General features: G+C 43.4%; 1 protein-coding gene and 1 long non-coding RNA gene across 7 annotated transcripts in view; one reads left to right on the forward strand and one right to left on the reverse strand.

Moving 5' to 3' along the window:
* Positions 1 to 2,320: 2,320 nt before the first annotated feature.
* Positions 2,321 to 22,925, reverse strand: part of LOC102489870 (uncharacterized) — a 28,783-nt gene continuing 8,178 nt past the window's right edge. Inside the window, exons 3-6 of one of the 3 annotated variants that reach the window (XR_334438.2) lie at positions 16,285 to 16,352; positions 15,743 to 15,883; positions 5,650 to 5,781; positions 2,321 to 3,967 (exon numbers count right to left, since the gene is read on the reverse strand). This is a non-coding gene — a long non-coding RNA (uncharacterized LOC102489870). The remainder of the gene's footprint in view (positions 3,968 to 5,649; positions 5,782 to 15,742; positions 15,884 to 16,284; positions 16,353 to 22,925) is intronic. The other 2 variants (XR_334437.3, XR_334440.3) reach the window with 2 other exon arrangements.
* The window catches only part of PCGF5 (polycomb group ring finger 5), an 84,348-nt gene continuing 69,048 nt past the window's right edge, over positions 7,626 to 22,925 (forward strand). For all 4 annotated transcript variants that reach the window (XR_003549284.1, XM_006147632.3, XM_006147634.3 and 1 more), the window contains exon 1: positions 7,626 to 7,782. The gene's annotated coding sequence lies outside the window, so the exon portion shown is untranslated. The remainder of the gene's footprint in view (positions 7,783 to 22,925) is intronic.

The raw sequence follows: 22,925 nt of genomic DNA on the forward strand, positions 1-22,925 counted from the left end.
CAGGAAAGTGGGACAAAGAAGACAAAGAGGCCCCAAGGCATGCATTTTCAAGAAAAGTATGTCCATGGACAACTGGAGTTCAGTCCCTTCAAAGACGGGTCTGCACACTTCTGAGTTATCCTAACCAAGGGGCAAGGAAACAGGGATTATTGCTCAGTAGCTACCCCTCATCCCTGATGGAGGTCTCTTTCCTGAAGGCATCAACTTCCCTGCATTTTGACCTCACTGTAAGAGCGAGCCCAGCCTACTCCCAGAGCCAGAATAAAGGCCAGGTGTGTTTAAGATAGCTGCCTTCAACACGCAGAGGTGAGCTCCGAGGGAACAGAAGGGAAGGGCAGAGACTGACAGCCTCTGCTACTGGGGATTGCCCCAGACGGAAGTAGGACCAGCTGTCCTGACTGCTGGCCAAGGCTTCTCCCAAACATTATTGGCCTTCCTCCTCCTCTGTGCCCTACACTGTTCTGAGTAATCTAGACAGGAGAGAGTGAGAGTACAGAAGGGAGCAGCGGGTGTAGTCCGTTTTTGAGAAATGATCTCATTGGACAGCCAAGCATGCATAGATGTCTGCAAGAGCTGGAGAAGAATTCATGTCAACATTTGTGGGGGATCGCTTTAGTCTGTTCTCTGTGGGTTCATTATCAAGTGCCCCAAACCTTGGTAATGTAATGAGTAAAGGTTTATTCAGCTTATGATTTTGGAGATGTGAGGTCAGGTAGCTCCATCTGGTGAGGGTCTTCTTGGTGTAGACTCTCTGCAAGGTGATGAGTGATGACAGAGTGACAGCTCATGTCTGTGTGTCTGTGTGTCTGTCAGGTCAGCTCTGGTCTTGATCCTTCTCATGAAGCCACCAGGATTCAGTCTTGGGGGCCCACCCTGATGGCTTTGTCTAATCCTAATCACCTCCCAAAGGCTTTACTTCTTAATCCCATAGCCAAATGAAGTTTTCACCCTCTGAATACTGTCACAAGCAATTTTCAGCACATACATTTTGGGGGACACATTCAAACCATAGCAGGGACATTGTACTGAAAGCTGTGTGTTGCATTTTGCCACATTGAGGTGCTGCGAGAAAGATTGCTCCTGAAGGAAAGTGCTTCATGTCTGTTTTTAAGAACAGAATCTTGGTGGAAATTTTGAACATTGTTGACGTGTACTAAAGGCACAGCTCAGCCAGAGGCCTTTAGTGGGGCTGTCTAGTTTTTCGTTCTCTCTCCATCATTTAGTGATTATTGGATGGTGGGCCTTCGTTTCTTCCCCTATAAAATGGGGTCAGTAAGAGAAGCTAATTTATAGGGGTGTTGAGAACATTTAATAAAGCATTGATATTAAAAAAAAAAAACTTTTTATTTGTGGGACCAGCAATTGGCATAATAGCTATGTCTCTGGACTCCCATGTAGTCAACCACAGTTCAAGTCCCAGACCTGGTGGCTTAAACTCGCTCTGGGCACATGTGTGTGCATGCTCAAGATCCTAAGAGGAGAATGGAAGAGAAGGGATAGCCACGTGGCTATCTGCCCTGGGGGGTGATTTCTCGCTTTCTATCTCTCTGTCTCTCTCTGTCTTTCAGGCCAGCGCATGCGTTCTATAGCAAAAACCTCTCCAAAAAAGAAAAAAAAAAACTTTATTTGCTAGAGAGCACATGAACTTATTGGAAGAGAGACAGAGATGGAGAGCAAGAAAGCATGCCCCCTGGGAGATGGTCACGCTGCAATCCTCTCTCCTCCGTTTCTCCTTTTGGAACTTCAGGCATGCATGTACATGTACCCTGAATATTTTGTAAGCTGCTGGGTCTGGGACTTGAACCATGCAGTTGGCCATGTGGGGTCCAGCTGTCTTAACCACCATGCCACCAGCTGGCCCAGTTGGAAACTTTTAACCTAGAGCTTCCCATATAGGAGTCTAGTAAGCATCAGCTGTGGTTGTGATTATTGTTGGCAGAGGGGAGTGGAAAGGGAGGGTCTGGTAGGAGAATGGTCAACGCTTTGGTAAACACAAGATTTGAGAAACAAAAGGAGAAATGCTGTGAAGTACAACTGAGTGCTGGGGAAGTGATGGGAGGTTTTATTATGTAAAGATGAGAAAGAGCTGCCCACTTAGACCCAGTTCTCATGGGAGCCTAAGTCCCATCAAAGCGAAACCTTATGGGGAAACCCATTATGTAAAAAATACAAGCAGAACTAGTTGTGTGAAGGTGGAGTGGGGACCAGAGTCCTATCTTCACCCTGCCTCCCCGCAACCACCCACAGCCCCCAAAGGAATTCTGAGAAACCTCAAGGCTACAAGAACACAAACAATTTCTTTAAAAGGATTTTTTAATACTGTAACACCTCATTTGTTCTATAGTGAGTTCATTTTCCAGAAAAACGTTGTTGATTTTTTTTAAAGAAACTTATCCTGGATGAAATTTGGCTTACGTGTATTACCTTTTTTCCTTCTTAACAAGGCTGAATGAAACCTTTTTAATATGTTCTTGATGATTTTTGATGATAGGAATGAACATTTAGTTACGGTTCTGTGCTTAAATGTGGTGTTCCCAGGCTCAGAGGTTCTGAAGGGCCCGGACTGTTTACTTGTTCTGTGCTGTTGAAATTGTTGCAGGGGCGAGTCCTGGACCCGAGAGCCAGGCTGTCCACAGTATCCCAACCTTGCATCGGACTAGCCCTGTGACCTGGACCGAGGACTTGACCCCGCTTTGCCTCAGTTTCTTCTTCTGCAGATTGGCAGTAAGAATCATACTTACGCCATCGGGTTACAGTAAACGGTGAATACGTTTTTGGGTGTTCCTCACTGAGAATAATGCCTTGCCTATCGACAGCGATGTATATGCGCTGCTCTTAGGGTGACGACGATGGTGACTGTAGGTTTTAATAGTTCTCTGGCGGTTATAGCATGGAGGTAAGTCTGTGAAACAACCTGGATTTGAACTGTGATGGTGGAAAAGTTCATTTAATCTCAGTCTATTCATCTGAAAAGGGGCACTAGTACCAGCTAGGTCACGGGGTTGTTGCGAGGAGTCGCTAGGATAAACCGCGTGAAGCCCTCGGCCCAGTGTCTGGCACGTGGAGAGTGGTCAGCATACGCAGTCACTGATAGGATGGTTAATTATTAAGAGCTTGAGTGACGGTGACTGTGATGTGATATGGAGACGTATTTGAGTCCTTAGGAGCCTTCGAAAAGTTTGTTTATTTGTTCCTTAACTGTTTGAGTTAGTAAAGGTTAAACTTACTGATCTTACACAATAGGTGTTTCTGAAGTGCTTCTTAATGTGAGGACAGGGGTGGGTGGGCAGAGGGACTAAGCACGTGTGCTGTGTAATACAACGCTAATGCTCCAACCATGACTCAGAACTTGTACACACACTGACGTTGAAGGAGGTAGATCATTCTACCTTGGCGTCAAAGGTCGACATGATTAGTATCCGTGCCAGGAAATACTTTCAAAGAAAGGAAAACAGTGAAGAAACGTATTGGCCGAAATGACTAGAAGAAACAGGTAGGCCACAGAGGCCAAACATGATAAAAAGCAAGAAAGCAAACAAAGAATAGCGATTATGCAGCCTCGGTGGGATGGGGGATGCGGGGAATGTTCAGACACATTTTTCCAGCCTGCCTCTGGGTCTTAAGCATCGCAAGGACTAATGTAGGTCTCTAGGGCATGCCGCTATGGAGTAACTCGTTCCGGAGGGTTAATCCAGCCATGGTCTTAAAATGGTTAGCCCAGCTGGGTGGTGTGCATGCCCGAGATGCTGCGCTCGGCAGGCTGGGACCACGTGGGAGGCCAAGGTTCAATTCTCGGTCTAACCTAAAGACCAGGCACAGTGGCAGGTGCCTGTAATCATAAAGACTAGGAGGTGAGGTGGGAGAGTTTCTGGTCCATGCAGCGAGACTGTGGAACCGCCAGGCACGGGGTGCACGCCTGTACTTTTAGCTGGGAGACTGAAGCGGAAGAAGGATGACACGGCGAGACCTGGTATAAACAGCAACAAAATGTGTTTAGACAAATACCCAACACTTGAGAATAAGGCAAAGGGTAATTGCACGTCTTTTCAGTATTACACGGGAGCATTGTCAGACATGCCCGTCAAGGGTCACATCATTTTTAGGAAAACGTCCTTTTGTTTAACTTAATAATTACTATTCATTAGGACCCAGATTCCGTGAAGTTAAATGTTAATTTGTTGATCACCAATTTACCGATGATTTTTGTCTGAGGGAGAACGTAACCCCCAAACGTTACGCTTTCACCATCTAGTGGCACATTAAACAGTTTTATGTCTAAGCCGGCGGTCTTATTTCAGTGCTCTGATTTTCACTGATTCTCAGGCTTTCCCGCACCCCACTGGATCACATGTATCCTCCCTACAGCTTTCCTGTACTAGTAAGTTAAGTAAAATTCGGACATATTTTCGATATATATTTGTATGGGTCATGTTTTCACTTCCTTGGAAACTACATCTTGGCAAACCAACTGCCTACTAATGGGAATATCCTTTTTTCCTGTTTCCTACTTTGCTTTCTATTTTAATTTTGCATTTGGAAAAATCTTATAGGTCTTTTTTTTTTTTAATGCAAGCAACCTCTGAACAACAGGAGCAAGTATAGGTAGACAAATGTTTTACACCTGAATATTCTAGGCTGTTAAATTTTTGTGACACGCATGACTTCAGTAAGACCCCCCCCCTTGGAAGCAAGTCTGACGTCTGTGTAAGCTGGAGTAATGCTTTTTCGCAGTATTCACAGTGTACACAGTTCCCATGTGTCATTGGTGGAGATGGAGGGGCATGACACCACAGCTTTGCAGAGCTTTTCCAACCCACCAAACCAGAGCCACAAATAAGCTAGTGATCAAATCAAGAGAACTCGTTTTTGAGTAGTTACTTTGCTTTCATAAAGGCGAATTTATTTGTGTTTTATCTTGCTAGAGCACGTGTGCATTCTCCAGAGTGGGGGCCAAGGAAAGCACCCTCCTAATGGGGTGTGCTCACACTGCTGCCCTCCATTTCTCCATCCTGCTGGGATGGGGGGCATGTATGCACACGGGGTGCCTTGTGTGTTTTTTGAGCCGCCAATCTGTGACTTGAACTGAGTAGTCGGCCATGTGGAATCCAGTTCCCCTGATCACTAGGCAACTGGGCTGGCCCGAGATGACATTTTTTTAAATTATGAAAATAATGTTAATTTGCACACATTTCTGTTCATTTTTTTAACTCCTTATAAAATATTTGCACAAGGGCTGAAATAGGGAAAAGGGATTTCTGCTAAGGACATCTTAGAAGTTTAGCATTGAAGAATAAATTGAATTTATGACCTTTTAAGCTAGTTTAGAATGTTCAAGTTCAAGGTTTGATAGTCTCTTCCTCTTTTGTTTGTGCTCAAGTAACTTAGATACTCTGAACTAATACTTACTAAATAGATGTTAATTTAATTAATGCTTCATCGTTCTAGAACGTAAGCTTCATGACAGCAGGGCCCATGTCTTTTTCATTGCTGTGTTCCAGGTAACCAGCACAGATCTGGGGGACAGTCAGCCCTCAGGAAGATATTACTGTGGGATGGTTGAATGACTGACTGCAAGCTCATTTTCACCCAATTGCAAACCAAGAACACATTCAACAATTGAACGTAGATCATTACAAACACTGCACTTACTGAACAGGGTTGGACGGTAACCCAGAGCTTCTCCAAGCTTCAAAGTAGAGACATCACATATCTTTTAAGTTCTCTTACTGATCATCTGCATGAAACTCTCCCATTCTTCATAGCATTTTTAAAAACATCAGCCTGTTTGGAAATGACCGAAACAGGGAATAAATGGATATAAAATGGTAGAACCCATTCAATCCAGTCTGGTTCTCAATAGCCTGGGAAGGGGATGACCCCTGAGAATCCAGAAAGCCAGTGCCGTTATCTGGACAAAGCAGAAGTCCTCCTGCTGTCAGTTAGCTGCTGCCATGTCCTCCTCTCCCTTCGTCAAACTCCTCCCCCTTTCACTGTCTCAGTTTCTTTTCTGAAAAATAAGTATTTTTGGTTGATTTGATACTGTGTAGGTCACAAAGTTCAAAAAAGGCAGTAAGTGCCTTTATTGGGCACAATGTTGAAAGGTTTGCTTGGTGTTCAGTTTTAGTTTCTTTCTCATAAAATTCCCCAAATGAAGATTTTCTTAAAATTCAGAACGTGAAAGCTGTATTTAAACTGAAAAACACCATATAAACTGTCTAGCAAATTTGCGATTTTCATCTACATTAACAACTTTTAAAATTTTTTATGGGTCAACAAAATTATATGTAACACAGATTCAGGATTCTAATTCTTACAATCTGCTGAGATTCAATATCTAAAGTTATTTTAAAAGCACCAGACATATTTCTCTTTCTTACTAGAGTCACTAAGCGGGGGGAAATCATCATGCGTTTGATTCTCCCCGTCATCCAGCCCCGAGCACAGTCGCTCCCGAATATTTTGAAAGGCTGTTGTTGAGTGATTTTCCTTCTTTCTGTGTTTCCAACTTGTGAGACCTTTCTAATCTATTGGATTGTCATGAAAGTCATGATGTATTTTTCCTAGGCAAAAATGTGTCATGACGGGACCAGCAGTTGGTGTAATGGCTGTGTCGCTGGACTCCCATGTAGTCAACCACAGTTCGAGTCCCGGACCTGGTGGCTTAAACTCACACTGGGTGTGTGTGAGTGCATGCCCAAGATCCTGAGAGGAGAATGGAGGAAAAGGGATCGCGGCGTGGCCATCTCCCCTGGGGGGTGATTTCTCGCTTTCTGTCTCTCTGTCTCTCTCTGTCTTTCTGGCAAGCACACTCACCCTATAGAAAAAAACTCTCAAAAATAAAACATATGTCATGGGAACCAGCAGTTAGCATAATGGCTATGTCGCTGGACTCCCATGTAGTCGACCGCGGTTCGCGTCCCGGACCCAGTGACTTAAAACTTACACTGGGCGCTTGTGCGTGTGTGCTCAAGATCCTGAGAGGAGAATGGAGGAGAAGGGATTGCGGCGTGACCATCCCCCCTGGGGGGTGATTTCTCGTTTTCTGTCTCTCTGTCTCTGTCTGTCTGTCTGGCGAGCGCACACGCCCTATAGCGAAAACCTCTCAAAAAATAAATAATAAATAATAAAAAAAAAAATGTGTCATGACTTTTCTGATGACCCAGTGTATCCATTCAGCTCAGCTAACACAGCAAATTGCTGCTGTACTTCCCCAAGGCAGTCATGATATCCTTTTCTTTTTTCTTTTTTTTTAGGTTTTTTTATAGGGCACATGCACTCACCAGAAGGGGGGTAGGACAGCTAGAGAGAGAAAGAATGAGAGAGAGGAGATCGAGTGAGGCAAAGTGAGAAATCATTTCCAGAGGGATGACCATGCTGCAATCCCTCCTCCTCCATTCTCCTCCTGGAATTTCGGGCACTCATGCACATGCTCCCAGCATGATTTTCAAGCCATCAGATCCAGGACGTGAACCACAGTTGGCGATGTGGGAATCAAGCTCCATAACCATCATGCCACCTGCGGGCCCCAGTCATGGCATTCCTAGCCCGTCACAACCTCTTCTATCTATGAAATAGTCCCTAAATAGTTACTATAGAAGTACAATAATGCCAGGCTCTGTGCTTGTCACCAGGAACCAGAGTGAGCAGGACAGCCTCTGCCTGCAAGGAGCTGAGTGACAGAACTCAAAGAATAGTGGGTTTGACCAAAGGAGGAGGGAGAAGAAGGCACAGGTGTGACATCTGTGAAGAACGGTGACATCTGTGGGAATAAGCACCCCTGTTGTAAGTATGACTAAGCTTAACCACCATGATAAGGCACTTTCATCTCTTCCATGAGAGAGACCAGCATTCCCATGCAGAGAACCCCTGGATCCAGCCCCGGCCTTCCCAGCTGGCTCAGCATTGCACAAGAGGGCCCACTACCCGCACCGCCACAGCGTGGCTCCTTTCGTTAAAGCTCCTGAACCAGAGAGAAAATTTCTTGAGCCCTTAGGATGGGAACGGAAGGGAGAAAGGAGTTGGGCAGACAGTGTGTCCACGTCTAAGGAGGGTGGCAGAAGGGGAAGCCGCGTGGAGCCTCGCACACCGAGGGGCGCAGACTTGGCTGCGTCTCCCAGTGGACATGCAGCACCGTCTTCCTATGGCGCTGTGAATTTGGCTGTCGAGAACAAGCTGCACGTTTGGTTGATGGAAAAGGTGGGCAGCAGCAATCAATTTCTCACTCAGTGCCTCGATGGTGGCAGGAGGGACCACATGACCTCTGACCTCATGCCCTGCTCTGTCCCCCTTCTCTCTCCACCCTAGCCTGAGTACAGCCCTCACTCCATGGCCCCTGCCTGCCTGGTTCTTCCGCCAGTTACCTGCCCCGGTCAGTCCCTCATCCCACTCAGGTCTTTGCCAGATGCCACCTGACTAGAGTCCTCTGGCCTCCCTGTTCTAAATAGTGCTGCCCCAAAGTCCCTCCCATCTTTATTTCCTTTCAAAGCCCCCTTTTTTTTGGGGGGGGGGTGTCATTTTTTGTTGTCGTTTTGTTGTTGCTTTATTTGTTTTGCTATAGGGCGTGTGTACTCTCCAAAAAGACAGAGACAGAGAGACAGAAAGCAAGAAATCACCCCAGGGGGATGGCCACGCCACAATCCCTTCTCCTCCATTTTCCTCTCGGGATCTTGGGCACATACGCACACGCGCCTGGCATGAGTTTAAGCCACCAGGTCAGGGACTCAAACTGTGGTCGACTACATGGGAGTCCAGTGACATAGCCATTACACCATCTGCTGGTCCCTCAATGCACTTGTTAATATCTGGCCTGACTTGTTTGTTGTCTGTTTCCTCCTCCTAGAATGTAAGCTCCCTGAGAGGTGGGACTTCACCTGGTTCACTGCCCTATTCCATGGCTAAGAATGGAATATGAAAATATTCCATATGAAAATGCCAAGGTGCATTTGCAAAGAAGGGGCTTTTAGCCTACAGAGTGCCTTTTCCTAAAAATTTTTTTTCTTTTTGCCATAGGACTTCTGAGCTCACTGGACAGAGAAGGAAAGTGAGAGTTCACACCCTCCCCCCACCCCACGGGGTTGGGCCATGCTGTGTTCCCTTCTCCTCCATTCTCTCCTCTGGATTCTGGGCATCTGCACACATGTGCCCGGCATATTACTCAAACCACCGGATTAGGATTTAGTCCAGGACTCGAACCGCAGACTTGGCCATGTGGGATTCAGCACCTTAACCCCAGGTGGTGACCTGTTAAAGGGAGTTCTGTTTTAAGCCCGTCATTTACTTGTGTTCAATTTCAAGTCCACACGATGTTGGGGGAAGGGGGGCAGTTGGTGACAGTATTCTACTAGGAAAGGGGCCATTATCCTTGCATTGTTTTTTGATCTTTCCTTTTTTCTACTTCCAGCTTTTTGTTTTGACAAATTCAAAAGCTACAGAAGAGTTGCCAGTTTTCAGTGACCATCCATATGTCTTGCACTCAGTAACATTTTGCCACATTTTGCCACAGTTCGCTTTATCTCTTTGTATATGCATATTATTACAGTCTTCACTGAGCCATTCAGAAATAAGTTGCAGATATGCCCCTTTAACTCTAAATACTTCAGTTTGTATCACCTAAGAAGAAGGAGATACAGTGACCACATGGAGGGAAAGTAATGTTGCTAGTGTGGTCCGACATGCAGACCTATCTGGATGAAGTCCTTATGCAGAGCAGCAACTTCTGAGAACTCCCAACCCAGGAAACCATCCAGGGTCACATGCCGCATTTAGTTACAAAGTTTCTTTCATCTTGCTCAGTTTTTCTTTGTCTTTCATGACATTGGTTTTTTTTTTTTTTTTGTCTTTTTTAATGCAGGCTATTTGTTTTATAAAATTGCCATCAGTGTGGGCTTATCTTTTTTTTTTTTTTGAGAGGTTTTTGCTATAGGGCACGTGTGCTCGCCAGACAGACAGAGAGAGACATAGAGACAGAAAGCGAGAAATCACCCCCAGGGGGAATGGCCACGCCTCAATCCCTTCTCCTCCATTCTCCTCTTGGGATCTTGGGCATGCACGCACGCACATGCGCCCCGTGTAAGTTTAAGCCACCAGTTCCAGGACTCAAACCGCGGTCAACTATATGGGAGTCCAGCGACATAGCCATTACGCTAACTGCTGGACCCAGTGTGGGCTTGTTTTTTGTTTCCTCATGACTTGAGTCAGGCTAGAGATTTCCGGCAGAAATATTGCCTACATGGTGGGGTATCCTCGGAAGCACAGGCACTTGAGCAGGTACGTGGTGCTAGATTGTCCTGTTACCCGTGCCATTACAGTGGATCGCTTGATTTAGGAAGTGTCCAAAAGCTTTCGCACTGTGAATGTACCTCCCCCCACTTTGTGATTCATACATGTTAGTTACAGTATCTCTATAAAGAGAAACTCTGAAACTATGTAAATAGCCTACTCCCCCACTCCCTTTCATCTAATGGATTTAGGATCCCTGGAGAGTCTTGCATGAATCAATTAGTAACATGGTTGCGAAATTATGACTTTAGTCATTCTTTCTTTCCTTAAGTATTTGTAAATTGGCTTTCTGTTGTAAAGAGGAGACTCCCTGTCCCATCTGTTTATTTGCTCACTCGCTTGTCATGATATGGACCCGTGGATGATTTTCTGTAAATTCAGTGTGTTATAATGCACTATTTTCATGGCACTGCTCGGATTGCCCTAAACTTGGCGTAACTGCGTGATCCTCAGCATATATGGAGAGACACCTAATCCCAGGAGTAAAAGACATTTTTAGTCTATGCATAGTGCTGGCTCAATCATCTGGGGTCCGAAATCTGCATTCCCTATGTAAATAGCCTACTCCCCCACTCCCTTTCATCTAATGGATTTAGGATCCCTGGAGAGTCTTGCATGAATCAATTAGTAACATGGTTGCGAAATTATGACTTTAGTCATTCTTTCTTTCCTTAAGTATTTGTAAATTGGCTTTCTGTTGTAAAGAGGAGACTCCCTGTCCCATCTGTTTATTTGCTCACTCGCTTGTCATGATATGGACCCGTGGATGATTTTCTGTAAATTCAGTGTGTTATAATGCACTATTTTCATGGCACTGCTCGGATTGCCCTAAACTTGGCGTAACTGCGTGATCCTCAGCATATATGGAGAGACACCTAATCCCAGGAGTAAAAGACATTTTTAGTCTATGCATAGTGCTGGCTCAATCATCTGGGGTCCGAAATCTGCATCCTTTTTTTTTAAAAATTATTTATTTATTTTTATTTGTTCATTCATTTTATTTTGATTTGACCAGAGAGAGACACAGAGAGAAAGAGAAGGAAAATGAGAAAGCAAGCTACCAGGTCCAGGACTCGAACCATGGTCGGCCATGTGGGAGTGTCCAGCGTCTTAACCACCACACCACCTGCTGGTCCCCCGAAATCTGCATTCCTAACCAGCCCCTGGTGTTGCTGAAGGTGATGGCTGTGGACCGCAGGTGGAGTAGCAAAGCTGGAGGAACCTGTAGGCTCATCTAGAAGAATTGAAACACATGGTCCTGTCTCTGTATCACTGTGAAAAATCCACCTCATTACCTTGGAAGACAATGCGCTGTGGCCACCCTCCCTGGAGGGATGATTTCATCTCTCCCGGGGAGGATTTCTTGCTTTCTGTCTCTGTCTCTCAGTCTCTCTGACAGTCGTCACACATGGCCTATAGCAAAAATCTCTCAAAAATAAAGAAACATAGAAAAGAATGATCTTTTGGAGAATGTGTGAGTTCTGGCAGGCACAGGGAAAGGAGAGCAGCGCCCCTCTTCATGGTTCCCCAAAATCCTGATAATGAAGGACTCCGAGTTTTCCACATGCACACGTGCTTTTGCAGTGCTCTTGAAATCCTGACTGTTCGGGGAGCTGACTTGCATTGTGGGGTCGAGAGAGACAGGGACAAACCTCAGCGTTAGATGTGTCTCTACTGGCTTCTGTATTAGTCAGACCAAACTACTGATAGGTTCTTGGAATTCTTCAACCAAAACGTAAATGTTCATTTTTCTTGGTCTATGGAAGTATTAGCTTTCTGTCATTGGCAGGTTTTAGTGGCTTTTGGTCAAATAATTTCCTTTTCCCCTTTTGAAATCATTTCTAGACAGATTGTTGTTGGCACTCTGGCAATGTGTACTTTGTGACCATTGCATTTATAAAGATTCCAGGTAGACATGGTGTTTTGTATTGTTTATTCTATTTACATTTTATTAGTAATTTTTTTTTTGAGGGGAGAGGTTTTTGCTATAGGGCATGTGCACTCTCCAGAAAGACAGAGAGAGACAGAGAGACAGAAAGTGAGAAATCATCGCCCCTAGGGGGGATGGCCATGCCGCAATCCCATCTCCTCCATTCTCCTCTTGGGATCTTGGGCACGCACACAAATGTGCCTGGCGTGAGTTTAAGCCACCGGGTCTGGGACTCAAACCACGGCTGACTACATGGGAGTTCAGTGACATAGCCATTACGCCAACTGCTGGTCCCAGTGTTTTTTGTTTCTGACATAATTTCATTTACCTACCTGTCACTGACTTATATGATATTTCTCCTTACTTTAATTCTATAAGAATTGATAAGATATTCCTTATAGAAGAAAACTTTGGAAGTCAGGGACTTCCTCTGTAGACATCTTAGAGAATCCAGCAGAAATCAGAGAACACCTGCTGATGTCAACTTGTGGTCACCCTAGTCCAGTGGCTACATGAGGGCCTTGGGGAATGAATGAATATGGAACTGATGTGTATATGTCAACAAAATCTGGAAATTTTCTAAAACATGTGCTCTTGTTTTCCTTTGATGTTAGTTTTCATCTCTACCAGCGTGTCCTTTGCCAGTTCTGCAGTTTGATAGGTAGCTAATATTAACAGCGGATTTCAGTAAAGCTTGAGTGATAGCTGACGTAACGTATGGATGACTCACAACTATGTCCTCCTGGTCTCTCTGAGCTCCCGCTTCTGCCTACACCGCTGGCCTGCCCTTCCCCACGGAGAGATGTTAGATGCCCTCCTCCACCCTCATGGCAAAGAACCTGCTAGAGGCCTCTTCTCTTCCAGCGAGTGCCGGTGCTTTTCTGATCTGTCTTCTGGTCACAGCACATACGTACATGCTCATTGAATAATGAGGACTTGGGAAAGGGTTTAGTCTTCTTCCTTCAGTAATGCAGGTGTTATAGAAGGGTGGTGTTTAGTATTGCTACATTATGAAAACATGACCTTAAAAACTAACCTGAAACTGTCCTGGCAGGGCATTTAAACAAACAGGGACCTTTCAAGTCTTCCCTGTTAGAAGATGCCACCTGAAGATTTCTAACACCAGGACCAGCAGTCAGCATAATGGCTATGTCGCTGGACTCCCACGTAGTCGACCGTGCTTCGAGCTGCAGACCCGGTGGCTTAAATTCATGCCGGGCGCGTGTGCGTGCGTGCCCAAGATCCCAAGAGGAGAATGGAGGAGAAGGGATTGAGGCATGGCCATCCCTCCTGGGGGGTGATTTCTCGCTTTCTGTCTCTCTGTCTCTCTCTCTTTCTGGTGAGCACATGCACCCTATAGCAAAAACCTCTACAAAAAAAAAAAGATTTCTAACACCAAACTGTATCATTGGCTTAGCCTGGTGGGAGATCTTGGTCTTGTGGAGGGTCTCTGGTTGCTGTCAAAGCTTGGGGCCAGCAGAACCTCTGGTCTGTGTGGACCACTGCCACAGTACACAGGGACTTGGATGGCTCAGGGCCAAGGCCCTATGGCAAGCAGAAAGGCCATTTCAGTGCTTCCAGTGCTGTGGACACCTGGTTCCAGTTAGACCACACCTGCTTTTTGCTGTTTGGTCTCTCCCTTTCTCCTTTGAACATTAAATAAATAAATAAATAAATAAATAAAATTAAAAATAAAAATAAATAACTAGCAATCAGAAATATTTCAGAGTCTGGCCCACATCTGTATGTATTTTTTTTTATAGACCACAGATTAGTTTATTTTTAACACCCATCATGCCATGAATTCATAGGGAATAGGTTCCAGTAGTTCAGGTCCCATTGGTTTGGTTCTCACACAGTGTGCTTCTCTGGGTGGAGCAGGCTGGCACTTTAGTTGAATCCAGGTACCTTTCTCTTTGGCTTCCTTCTTTTTCTGGTCATTTTCCTTCACACATTTTAGGAAGCTATCTCTGCTCTTAGAATGCTTAATATACCCAATATGCACATTAATTCTCTTGGCAAGAATCTTGCCCTTGTTTGTTCACAACAATGCCAACAGCATGCTGGGTAACATTGTAGACTCTTCCAGTTCTGCCATGGTAACATTTGTGGGGCATTCCTTTTTGAACAGTACCCACTCCCTTAATGTCTACAATATCACCTTTCTTGCAGATACGCATACATGTTGCCAAAGGAACCACTCCATGTTTTCTAGAAGGCCTAGAGAACATATATTGGGTGCCTTTCCCTTTGTGTTCATCTTTTTGGTTAATTACTGGGAGATGGTGGTTCCAGTCAAAAGGCCACCTGTATGTATTTCTATAACTCTCAAATGAATATGAATTCTGCGGATAGTGCTGAGCAGGAGTTTCACCTATTTTCTCATTGAAATGTTGACAAATATCTCATCCTTTCTGACACTGAAAAATTCTCAGACGAGTGAGGTGTCTAACAAATGAAAAAAGCAAGGAGGACAATGGTCGCGTCCTTCACTGTGCCCCAAACTGTCTACCATGCATTAGGCACTGGAACATTTTGGTTAAATAAATGATCCAAAGCTAAAAGGGATGGCAACTGGCTGCCTTTTATTTTCGTTTCCCATATTACCACCTTTTTTCAAGTCTCGTATCAATTCAGCAAACTTCAATCCCTCATTGTATTTCCAATGCCGAGTTTGAACATCGCTCAAATGTCAGGCCCTGGTTGTCTATGCACACATACATGCTTATACTGACTTGCTGTATCCAAACACAGAAATGCATACTTGATGTGATTACCTGCGGAAATTGGTTAGTAGGTTGAAGAATATTCTGGAAAGTTGAGTGGTATGTTTAATTTTGCCCAAATGTCCTGAATTATTTCTTAGAATGCTACTTTGTGACAGACTATCACATTAATTTCACTTACCTTATTGTTCTAGAGGCTATTATAAATTTGGCCAGCATTTATTGAGCACCTGCTAGATTCAAAGACTTATGATGGGCCTTGCACGTCCTTGCCATTAGGATATTCACCATGGGAACCTGACCTATATGAACCCGAAACATCAATACTGGTACAAAACTAGTTTAAATGTCAAGTGTCTGGGCTTCCTGTAGTTCTCAGGAAAGAGAGCCCCTGAGGTGGAAAAGCTGGAAGAAGGAACAGTTTGGGAAGATGGAGGCTTGCTACTGGCTGTAGCAGGTGGTGAAGAGGGTACAGGAGAGAGAGCATTCCATTAGTGGGGTGTGGTATAAGCAAAGGCTGGAAGTTGATGTTGACATTGTGTTTAAGGGACAGTGAGAAGCCTTCTTTAGTTGGGGCAGTAGAAGTTTTGTGATAGAAAGAGTGAAAATAAAATTGTGAGGTTTGTCTAGTGCCAGGCCCAGAGGGGCCCCTGCTGCAGAGCAGAGTGTTCTGGACAATGATGGAGCAGCACCAGGCTGGTTCTGGATGGGCCTTCATCTGTCATGAACGGTGGGATACCAGTTGTCACACAGACCCTCTGTGTCATGGTCTCCTCATTTACAAATTGTGACAGTGATTTTTATTTACCTCACAGGGTTGTCGTAAATAAAAGAAGTGATCTATACAATGCTTTAGCACAGGGCGGAGTACTTGCTCAACAGTGGAAGCTGTGCTGCTTCAGAAAGCTGACTTAGATATTCTGGATAGGTTGATTGAAGCTTGAGGAGCCTGCATGGAGTTAAAGATCGGATATTAGAGGTGTCTCCATTATTTTCAGACTCTGTGCTCTAGAAGGAACAGGAAGGTTATGGGGAGGCCATTCTGTTTTCATTCATAAATTTGAAGAATGGCTGTTCATGAAGGCCATTCAAAAATGATTTGGTCAGTGTAATTAGGAGTGGTCCTTTGTAGCAACAAAAAACACTATGCTGGTCAATTGCAGGAAGTGAATTATTTGGCCAGAAGTAATTGAAAGTTTACTTCCTTTATTTTTTTCCTGGTTAATATTTTAGATTGTGTACCCAGAGGCTTCTGTGCTGACAGAGGTGAGATAAAGAATTGAATCTGTAAAAGCTAAATGAAAATAACTGTGAATGTTCTATAAGAATAATAGTGCCTAACTTTGATACCTCATGCATGAGACTCCTGTTGGTTGTATTTCCGCTTAGGGTAGATAAGAAAAATGGAAGACAGCTCTCTAAAAAAAACCCAGAAATTCTGTTTTAATACTCTTCCTTGAAACTTTTATTTCTTTAACCATAGATTTTGTTGTTGTCGAAAGTAAGTGTAATTCAACCAAGAGGAAATTTGGATTTTTACCAGATGCACTACCTTTTGTCTTTGTAACAATACAGAGTAAGTTGCACTTCAGTTCCATTTTCATGGTTTTCAGCATGTGCATCACACTACATGAAGAAGCAGTGTCTGCAGAGGAGGGCATTACAAAGCTCTCACATTTGTGGTTATCATAGTAAGTTTTACTTCTCAAGTGTTACCTATCCATATTTTGATTTTGAATATTATGTAGATGCTTCTAGATCAGGTACAGAGTCTTCTTGTGTGCAATTTACATGTTTTCAAGGGTCAAGCCTTGTAAACACTTGTAGTGTCTGGTATAGTCTAGGTGTAATGCCATTCATTCACTGCCAACTACAGTTGCTAACTAGTCTTGATGATCATGTCTTATAACGTGTGAAAGAGATGAATCAGTTAAAGGTGTGACTGTAATGTTTAAAGAAATGCACTTCCCCGGACTAGCAGATGGTGAAATAATTAACACAGCTGGACTCGCGTGTATTTGACTATGGTTTGAGTGTTGGACCCAGTGGCTTAAAGCTCACCCCAGGTGTGTGTGTGTGTGTGTGTGTGTGTGTGTGTGTGTGTGTGTCCAGGATCCCATGAAGAGAATAGAGGAAAAGGGATTGTGGCATGGCCATCCCCCAAGAGGGTAATTTTTCACTTTGTTTCTCTGTCTCTGTTTTTCTGGCATGCACACATGCCCTATAACAAAAATCTCTCTCTCTAAAAAAAAGAAAGAAAGACATTTCCCTATGTCTTAGTCTGTGCAGTCTTTAAAATATACCATGTGGGGCTGGCAGATGGCATGGTGGTTAAGGGCACTGGACTCCCACATGTTCAAGGCTGACTGTGGTTCAAGTCCCAGGCCTAGAGCTTGCTTTCCCATTTTCTCTCTCTCTTTCTCTCTCTCTCTCTCTCTCTCTCTCTCTTTCTCTCTCTCTCTTTCTCTCTCCCTCCCTCCCTCCCCGCCTCTGATTTTAAAATAACTATGCTGGCTTACACACTTGAGAGTTATATTAGTATAAATAGGCATTTACTACTTCTTTCTTTCTGCTTTGTTCAAGCCACTCCTCTCTGGATCCATCCCTTCCTTGTCTCTCTCCTTAACTTCTCCTGTTCTGCTCCACTGTCTCTGCAGTCTGAAAGACTTTCGCCAGTCCATTCATGTGCTCTGCCCCTCTGCCGTGCGGTTGTCTGTGAATTAGTCCTACTGAAAAACTATCAAGTTCACCTGGGGTTCTCAGGGCTGTGCTTCGTTTTGTTTTGTTTTGTTTTGTTTTAATCCTCCTGTCTGTGCCCAGACATATCATTTCCCATTTGCCATAGCCATGAAAATTTGATCAGTGTCCTCAGATTCTCTAACCCAGAAGCACTTGAATATAATCCCTTAGGGTGGAAAGAAATCCCTGAGGAATTTCCCCTCCCCTACCTACCATGTGCACTTGAGGTGCTGCTGTTCCCATCTCTGCCCGTTGTCACCTGACCCACTTCTGTGTCTGTCGTGCTTGTCTCTCACCACTTCTTATAAGGACTTGAGTCTTTTGAATTAAGAGCCCAGCTACTCCGATATGACCACATCTTGGCTGCCCTTAAAGACCCTATTTCCAAGTAAGGTCACCTATGGAGGTGACCTTACCCAGAGGTTAGGACTTGAATGTTTCTTTTTGGGGAACACAATTCAAAAGGGATTTAGAAAAAATACTGTGTAGTAGTTAACAGGTAATATTGAACATATAATGTGGCAGATTAAAATAATAAAGTTAATGTACAAAGTACAGAAATAGGAGAAATTTATATTGTTGTCAAGTGTGGATAGTGTAAGTGTCAACTTTTAAAAGCTAAATTCCATCTATTCCATTTTGTAAATATCTAGTTTATTGTTGGATTCTTCTGAAGTGAACTAACTTATTTGACATAAAGATTTTATACACGTATTCTTGCCTATGCTTAGAAGTTCGGATTCTAATTATAGGAAGTCCTTCTTTTCCTAGTAGAAATGAGTATGCCACTTAAAACCCCAGACTTTGTTGGTAAAATGGAGTCAAGAATAAATAGCCGAGGAGCTGGCGTAAAGGCAATGATGGTGTCGTAATTTATAGTCATCAAGTTCCAATTAACCTCCTCATCAGTACTTGCGATAAGCATCATCCTTCTACCATTTTTAGGAAGTGAAGTGTCATTCCAAGTTGTTCAAATCAGGACAGTTCTTGACGAAACTTGCTTTGAAAAGCGTAAGTGAATCCATGCAACTTCTTCTCTTCCTTGGATTTTTCTGTATTTTTTAAAAATTTAGTAAATCGAAATGCAATATTCAGATGATTTGATATTGCAGCTGCCTCTTTTATAATTCAACAATACAGGTAGTGAATGAACCTCAGTCTTGGTATCTTGTGTAAAAAGTATTCGTGTGAAGGGGCCAGTAAGTGGCATGGTGTTTGAGATGCTGGACTCCCATATGGCCGACTGTAGTTCAAGTCCTAGACCTCTTGGTGGCTTGCCTTCTCACTTTCTCTTTTTTTCTCTCTCTCTCCCCCTCTCTGGTCAACTTAACAGTAACAATAAATAAAATAAAATAAATATTTTTTTTCTTTTTAAAAAATTATTGTTTTATTTAACTTCATTTATTATTATTATTTTCCAGTTTGATCAGAGAGAGACAGAGGGAAAGGAAAGTGAGAAGGCAAGCCACCAGGTCCAGGACTTGAATCGTATTCAGCCATGTGGGAGTCCAGCACTTTTACCAGCATGCCACCTGCTAGCCTCAAAATAATATTATTTTAAAAAATAGTACTGTGTGAAACTCCTTTCTCCCCGATTCACATATTCTTCTTGATTTGTGTTGTAATCGTCATCCCAAAAGTCTAGAAAGTGAGAATATCATCAGCAACTTAGATTCCCTTGTTTAGCATCATAGAAATACATCCTGCCTCTTCTCCCTATGCTCTCAGGCCAGGTCTAGTTTCCACAGCTGCAGACCCTTCATTTGCAAATGTGCTCGCTCTCTCTTAGTAGCTGCTGTCTTTCAAAGGAGGTGGGGTGGTGACTTCTCACTGTCCTGTCCTGCAGGGCCTCTTCTTAAACCCAGACCCAGGCTATAGAAGCGGGTTATGGGAAGGTGGAGTTGACATGGCTCTTTCTAGCGTGACTTCCTGAGGCCAGGCTAGCTCTCAGCACCCTGTAGTAAGTAAGTAAAGAGCGTTCCTCTCCAAGCTGTTTTCTCTTAGGGGAGCATCCTAAAGTCTAAGGAGGATGGGAAAATACTTTCTCTTTGAGTATCACTAGGATTATTTGGCATCTTGAAGATTCATCTTGAAGACAAGAAACTTGAAGACAAATAAAATAATAATCAAATGCAAATGTACATCATTCTGATTAGGGGTTACTGCAAACCTTTCTGAAATCATCTTTTGTGTGTGTGTGTTTTGCTATAGGGCACATGTGCTCACTACAGAGACACAGAAAGAGGGAGAGAGAAGGACAGTGATAAACCACTCCCCTAAAGTCTAAGGAGGATGGGAAAATACTTTCTCTTTGAGTATCACTAGGATTATTTGGCATCTTGAAGACTCATCTTGAAGACAAGAAACTTGAAGACAGAAATAAAATAATAATCAAATGCAAATGTACATCATTCTGATTAGGGGTTACTGCAAACCTTTCTGAAATCATCTTTTGTGTGTGTGTGTTTTGCTATAGGGCACATGTGCTCACTACAGAGACGCAGAAAGAGGGAGAGAGCGTACTCTTTAGGAAATGGGAAAGAATGTTTAACATTCCTTTTCTCTTCGCCGATAGACTTTCTTCATGGTGATAGGAGACAGAAGACATTATGACAAATCTTCAAAAACCAGAATCACAGACAGTTTCTATTTTTCTGAGCTGTTTGATGAGAAGGAGGCTACCATTTGGTAGTTAACCTACTGTATTCTACACATTGCCTAGAAATTAGAAATTGTAAAATTAAAATATTGCAATAAAGTTCTGATTTGAAGTTGTCACCAAGAGATTGGAATTTATAAGTTACCAACACTAGAATTCTGGAAACTTTTGGTTATTACCTCCATATATGTTCATAGAAGACATATTATGTCTTTCTATTATAGATTGGGAATTAGTAACCTATAGCTGAAGAGTCATATCTAGCTTGCTGCCAGTCTTTTACATAAAGTTTTATTGGAACACAGCTACATCCATTTTTATATACTGTTTTTGGCAGCTTTCGCCCTACTTGAGCAGAGCTGAGTAACCGCAACAGAAACCGCATGGCTTTCAAAGCCTAAAATGTTTTATTTACAGTCCGACCCTTTAAAGATAAAGCTTACAGTCCCCTGCTCTAGGTAATGCTTCTAAGTTGCACAGCCATGTGATTGGAAGATCAAGAAGGATCCTTGGGACCAGCAGGTGGTGTGGTAGTTAAGGTGCTGGACTCCCACATGTTCTACCACAGTTTGAGTCACGGACTCAATGGCTTGAAAATCACACCAGACACATGCACATGCATTCCCCAAATCCCAAGACATTGGAGGAGAAGGGACTACAGCATGGCCACCTCCTTGGGGAGTGATTTCTCATTTTCTCTCTTTCTGTCCTGTCTGGTGAGTATATGTGTGACGGACATTGGAGGAGAAGGGACTACAGCATGGCCCCCTCCTTGGGGAGTGATTTCTCATTTTCTCTCTTTCTGTCCTGTCTGGTGAGTACATGTGTGACGCAGGGGGAAAAAATTACTTTTAAAAAAGAATCCTTAAAAATGATGTCTCCTGAGGCTAAAACAGTTTTATAGATGAAGCTGTCAGGGCTCATGAAGTGACTTGCCAAGAGCCTTACTACTGACTGGTGATTTTTCTTTAAATTATTTTTATTATTTTAACCTTTATTTATTTACTTACTTATTTTAATTTGATCAGAGAAGGACAGAGTGTGGGGGGGGGAAAGTGAGAAAGCAAGCTGCCAGGTCCAGGACTTGAACCATGGTCGGCCATGTGGGAGTCCAGCGCCCTTAACCATCATGCCACCTTATTTTACTTCTTTAAAGATTTATTTTTCCCACGGTGGAATAGAGTCACAGAATATTAGGGGACTTTTTGTTTTGTTGTTGTTGATGTTTTTGTTTTGTTTTGTTTTTTGGAGAGATTTTTGCTATAGGGCACGTGCGCTCGCCAGACAGACAGAGAGAGACATAGAGACAGAAAGCGAGAAATCACCCCCCAGGGGGGATGGTCACGCCGCAATCCCTTCTCTCCCATTCTCCTCTCAGGATCTTGGGCACACACGCACACGCGCCCGGCGTGAGTTTTAAGCCACCAGGTCCAGGACGCGAACCACGGTCGACTACGTGGGAGTCCAGCGACATAGTCATTATGCTAACTGCTGGTTCCCAGAATATTAGTTTTTCAGTTCAGGGCATTTGCTTCCGATATTTAGACACAAGGAAAGGCAAATTAATCCTTAGAAAATAATGGGCATTGTAATCAGAGCTGCAGGAGGGTCATTTTGTTCTAATAACCTGCACCTGGGTAATGTCAGGGCCCATTTCTCTGGTGACTAGCCCAGCATTTGCCAAACTCAGTTATCTTTCTGTCCTAAACAGTATTGCGACACATTGCCAAGATCTTGCCCTTTGAACTTCCCTTTTTCATGCTCCTTGCTGATCATTCATTTTCTATTTACATAAATGTTTTCTAGACAGGGTAGAATATAATCAAGTACTGTCGTTTTCAGAATGCATCGAACTTCAGTCCTGCCTCCCTGTCTAGATCTTGGTTACTCGATGGGAATTTTGAATGTTCACCAAACTCTTTAGATGACTGTGTACATCCTAGTCTTGATTTTATCTCGTGATGACAGATTTAAGCCATGATTTCCATATTTTATTCACTTATCTCCTAGAGATAATCTTATCTTCACATTTTTATAAAGGGAAGTGAGTGACTAACATTCTCCTCTGTTGGTGACCTAGAAGCAAACAAATACCTAAATATTGTAAGAATTTATTTGTCATCAAGCCTTAAATTAGGCCCTATTGTTTGTTCATTTTATGGTTTTAGCTATAGGGCACATGTGCTCACCAGAGAGAGACTGAGAGGGAATTGAGAAATCATCCCCCTAGAGGGGATGGCCAGGCCACAGTCTCTTCTCCTCCATTCTCCTCCTGGGATTTGGGGCATGCACACACATGCACCCAGCATGATTTTCAAGCCACTGGGTCTGAGACTGGGCCATATGGCAGTACAGTGCCTCAACCACGATCACACCTGCTAGCCCTGCCCTATTGTTTTGATGTTGCTTTTGTCCAAGTAGCAGGAAACAGTATTGATATGAGATTCTTATAATTAATTCAAACCTTCATATGCTCACCATGTACTAAATGTGATACTTGTATTATCTCATGTAATTCTTGGAAAAACTCCTTTGTGGCATGTACTTTTATTGTGGCCATTTAAGCGCCCAGAAAACCAAGTCATAGAATGTT

This window comes from Tupaia chinensis, unplaced genomic scaffold (assembly GCF_000334495.1).
Source record: "Tupaia chinensis unplaced genomic scaffold, TupChi_1.0 Scaffold000217_1, whole genome shotgun sequence".
In the NCBI taxonomy this organism is placed as follows: domain Eukaryota; kingdom Metazoa; phylum Chordata; class Mammalia; order Scandentia; family Tupaiidae; genus Tupaia; species Tupaia belangeri.